Here is a 5,449-nt window from a genome sequence, read left to right as displayed (position 1 = left end):
ATGAGGAGAGACTAAAATCTCTAAACTTGTATTCTCTGGAGAGAAGAAGGGTCAGAGGGATTTGATTGAAGTGTTTAAGATTATTAAGGGTATTGATAATATAGATCCATCAAACATTTTTGCATTTAGCAGAGAAAACAATAGGTTAAGGGGACATAAATTCAAATTTTGGCAGTGTATGAATCATTTGTAGTTTAGAGAATATTACTTTTCAAACAAGTTGATTGGTTTTTGGAATAAGCTGCCTTCAAGGGTAGTGGAGGCAGGAAATTTAACTGAGTTCAAGAAAGGATTGAATAAATACGTGAGTAGTAAAGGGTGGTTATACTTGGGAGCTGGAAGGGACATCCTTGTTGGGCTAATAAGCTCCTTTTTGTCCCTTTCAAATTTTATGAAATTTATAAGTACTTAGATAAATAATAATACTGAAGTAATATTAATATATATAATAGATACCTACAACTTATCATACTCAGAATAATAGAACTCTAGAATCTATTACTAGTAGTACTATTAGCAGCAGTATTACTAATAGTAATACTATACTACAGTACTAGTAGTAGTAGTTCTCTTCTGCTAGTACTAGTATAGGAGGTAAAAACTAAATGTAAAATTCAAATTCCTTCTTTAGTATATTTTCAAAACATATCTTTGGCAACTATAGGTTTAAATATAACGAAATTCAGAGAAAATACAATTTCCTTTTTTCAAAAAAAATACCTACGTTAAATGATTGAATGTAAATTACGTAATCAAACCTTGACGATATCCTACCCCCTCGTGTCAAAGTCTAAACGCTAATTTCTGAAATTGTGTAATTTTCTGAGTCTGTGACAGCATCCGTCCCTATTGTAATGACTAATTTAAAATACATCTTTAGTCAAACATATTCTGGTCATTTTTTTCTAAATTTTCGTGCATTTGTTCTGCATCTAATATAACATTCTTGTTAACGAACTTTCAAATGATCGTAAAAATGTACTAAATAATTTTATTCTGATGAATGTTGCATATGCTAACAGTTAGGAACTTGTGTTTCGACAGTATATCAAAACTTGCTATGTCTTTATCCTTTATGGACATGTTTTAGAAGAGCCTTTTCTCAACCACAGCATTAAACAATTGGACATTTATTCAACGATCCTCATTCTCTTGACGTTTACCTGTTCTAAGAATTTATGAGTAAAGGTAAAAATCGAGAAGAATGTGTAACGATATGCCAACCACACTATATCTGCTATATTCAGTGCCGACGACTCCTTTCATTTAATACCTCGGCTCATATCAGACTGGCTGGGATACAACTATGTAACAGACACTAACTAACTCCAATAACTCCAAAAACTGCAAAGGATCATCTCAAAACACATCAATCCCCTAGTAATACATTGGCAAATCTGAAGGCTTATAACTCTAAAGTCCAAGTATTGATGACCGTGGTAGGCACAATTTTGCGCTTAACAACAAACAAACAATACCAAAGCATAGCCTATAATGCTTCAAATGTAAAATAGATTTATCAGTCTCGCGCTAGTAGCTTTAGAGTCCCAGTAAGTGAAATAGTTGAATGACAGTTTTTCACTGTGAATAGAGGGTTTGTTTATTTATTCACTTCTGTTTGTTTCTTTCCTTTGCTGTCCGTGTTCGATTTATTCTCTGCATAATATCTCCTAAATATGTATTTTCAGATATTTCTGAAGTTATCTGTTAGTTACTGAAATAACTGATAACACTGGACAACAAGAAATTTGCTATTGGAGAAAACTCAAGTGATTCGGGGTAAATTAATAGTGCTGATTTCAAAAACGTGGTTAGAATTTGAATTTGTCCATCGCCTCTAGATTTTGAGTTATTATAATATATCAATATTTTATCAGCACTATATGAAATACTATGCAATCAACTCAGTACAATAGATTTATGCTGTGAAATTAAATTTACTTAGACAGTTTAATAGGTAAAAGGCATACATTTTTGATAAATTCAAACATTAACTTTGTTGTTCACATATGCTATTTATTCTCTATATAATTGTAGCAAATTGCATCCCTTTTGCTTCATTCCCGCGCTCACCTGCTCCGCCCGGAAATCACGAAACCCTCATGAGCTCTATTTACTAGAACATTCGAGAAACCCCTCGATTGAACCTAAAATATGCTGAGTCAGATGCCTCTTTCTCTCTCTTAGTTGTCTTTCCCTCACTCAGTTGCTCACTTCGCCTCGCTCTGTGCACAGTTAAAACAAAATCCGATCTTCTCCCTCGCATCATATCCGCGATATAATCAAATTCTGCTAAACTTTTTTTTCGTTTTTTAAATCATTTAAACTCTAGTTCTGTAAACATAAATTCTTTTACATGTTTTTAGAAAATCATTTGAAATACTAGCTGCCTTCAGTTCATGTAAAGTCCGAAAGTGCAAAAATCATCCAAACAGTTCCTGCTAAATTTGTGGAAAATATATTACAGTTTCACGAAGGAAACATATCACACACGAAGTAAAGATAGCTTACTGCCACTATTTTGGGTGTAAAATTTGGGACCAAGAAAAACACTGGACTCCATATGTGTGTTATAAAGTTTGCACATGTGGCTTGACAAAGTGGCTGAATAAGAAGAGAGCAAGTATGCCATTTGCAGTTCACATGATATGGCATGAGCCCAAACTGACAGTTATTTTGACATGACTAATGTTTCTGGATATTCAGGCAAACTAAACAATACATTAGATATTCAGATACTGCATCTGCAATGAAACTAGTACCTCGTGGGGATGGTCTTCCAGTGCCACATTCATCAGTGAATTGGGAAACAGAAGAGTTATCCTGCAAAGAAGACAATGAATCATCTTCATCCTCTTCATCTAGTAATTCTATTCCTGTGACACCTCAACATAAACTGCCTCAACTAATCACACAAGAACAGATAATTGATCTGATTCGTGACTTGTCTCGATCAAAGCAGCATGTGGAACTTCTTGGCTCTTGTTTACATCAATGTAATTTATGAATTCCAGAAATAAGAGTTTCAATTTACCAAAGTCGCCATCAACGTCTTGATTCTCACTATAGCATGCAAGATAATTTATGTTTCTGTACAAATGTTGATGCAATAATGGAAGAATTAGCCAATGAACATCATCCTTAAGAACTGAGACTTTTTATTGACTCATCTAAAGTTAATCTGAAAGCTGTACTTCTACACAATGGGACAATGGGAGCATTAAGCCATCGATTCCTGTTGCTCATGTTGTAAACATGAAAGAAACTTATCAAAGCATGCAGATTATACTTAAGACCATCAAATATGATCACCATAAGTGGAACATGAGTGGTGATCTAAAAGTTTTCACACTCTTGCTAGGCCTGCAGAGTGGGTATACAAAACATTGTTGCTTTTTGTGTCTCTGGGACAGAAAAAATGATACAAATCATTTTAAAAAGAAGGAGTGAACGGTGACATTGCGAGAAAATTACATACCAGGGAAACAGAATATCAGTATCAACCTTTAGTGAATCCTCAAAATGGGTTTTTGTCCCCAGTTCATATTTAATTGAGACTCATGGAGAATTTTGTAAAAGGAATGAACAAAGATGGTAATGGTTTCAGATATCTGTCTGACAAATTTCCAAAAATCGGTGAAGCATAAATGAAAGGGAGTATCTTTGTTGGGCTATATATTCGGGAAGTGCTGGTTGATGATGATTTTGGAACAGTACTCAATCAGAAAGAGCTTGCTGCCTGAAAATCATTCAAACTGGTTATCAAAGATTTCTTAGGAAATCACAGAGATAAAACTATGCTGTGATGACTGATGATATGCTCGATAACTACAGGAAAATGGGGTCTAGGATGTCACTAAAGATGCACTGCTTATACTCCTATTTAGACTTCTTTCTAAATGATCTACGTGCAGTGAGCGAAGAACATGGTGAGCGCTTCGACCAAGATATTTCGACAATGGAACATACACAAAAGACGAAACAAGTCAAGCAGATATTTTGTAAGAAAAAATAATACCATGATAAAAGTTATGAACATAACCTGAATGTATTTTCAGTATATAATATTATTATAGTCATTGCTTTTTCAAACTGGTTATGCTATTATGTGTCATTTTTGAACATTCTTAAACGCAATTTTCAATGAATAAATATGGTTATTAAAGAACTGTTATTTTTACGATATATAAGTATTTTGGATAAATCTATCATAACTCGAAAACTAAAAGAGATCAATAAGTTTCGATATAATTTTTAGAATCAGCGTCGTAAAATTACACAGAAACAATTACATTTTTTCTACTAGCGGATAAATATTTTTTGTTGCCCTGTGTAGTCTAAAGTTTCAAAACTTCAAAATGCATTATTGTTTACGATTTTTTATTTCCTAATTTCCCGTTTGATCAACTTTCTTGGTCATCTATAACCCTCAAATATCCCATCATTGCAGCCACTTTAATCTTCTTGTATTTATAATGCTTTTCTTTCTTTTTATCCTTCATAAGTTTTGTGAGCCAACTTGGTTATTTAGTTGCAGTCATTTCTGTAAGGTTTATGTCTATCTTTAATATTTAAGAATTTATGTTTAAAATTTTCTACATCTGATCGGTATTTCCAAGTGATTCATTTGCTCAATTCACAACAGATAATTCTTCTCTCATGTCCATATAGAGCAAAACATCATATCTAATTGAGCCATGATCGCTTGCAACAAGATGTTCCATAGTCCTCACCCTATAAGTGATTTATTTATTAGAACTTAACAACGAATCTAAAATAGCACTATTACTTGTAAGTTTCTTAACCAATTGATAAAGAAAACCATCCTGAACAGTTTCTAAAAACCTTTTTCCCTCATGATTTGACTGTAACATTTCCCAATTTATATGCTTGAAATTCTTATGTACCTTAAACCAGCCTGTAGAGATTTTTGTATTGCATGTTTGAATAAGCTATCTTTCTAAAAGTTTATATAAAACACGCACGTATTAGCTTTAAACTTAACAAATGTTGCAAGTATATTGATTTTACCTATGTAAAATGATTAGCACAAGTTTGCGACCTTGAGACATCTGGTCAACACGGACCTTATAAATATACATATGCTGATCATCTGCAGGAAAATTTTGAAAAATTACCTGAATGTATATGAATAAAGATATATTCAATACCAGTTATGGAAGGGTGAAATTCATAGCTGTTTCAGTTATGACATTCTACTGAAGCAAAATTACTTTGATCAAGAATTTTATAAAACAATGAATTGAATTAATATTAAAAGTTTTTTATTTGTTTATTTATTTACAGCGTGACGCTTTATACTGTGGAACTAAAAACTGTTGACATGAACAGTGACAAAGCTCTACTACTAAACTAAATTTAAAACTGATCAGTTGCGCAGCACAAAAATAATATGTGTATTATATTATTTTCCTATTTATAATATATT

General features: G+C 32.7%; 1 protein-coding gene across 1 annotated transcript in view; it reads right to left on the bottom strand.

Annotated features, from left to right (window-relative positions):
• Positions 1–790, bottom strand: part of LOC106478615 (UPF0729 protein GD16342-like) — an 11,387-nt gene extending 10,597 nt beyond the window's left edge. Inside the window, exon 1 of the transcript XR_001292074.2 lies at positions 725–790. The gene's annotated coding sequence lies outside the window, so the exon portion shown is untranslated. The remainder of the gene's footprint in view (positions 1–724) is intronic.
• Positions 791–5,449: the final 4,659 nt, after the last annotated feature.

The sequence above is a fragment of the Limulus polyphemus genome, unplaced genomic scaffold, assembly GCF_000517525.1.
Source record: "Limulus polyphemus unplaced genomic scaffold, Limulus_polyphemus-2.1.2 Scaffold232, whole genome shotgun sequence".
Lineage (NCBI taxonomy): Eukaryota > Metazoa > Arthropoda > Merostomata > Xiphosura > Limulidae > Limulus > Limulus polyphemus.
The sequence above is the reverse complement of the archived record's forward strand: the minus strand, read 5'-3'. Positions and strand labels throughout refer to the sequence as shown.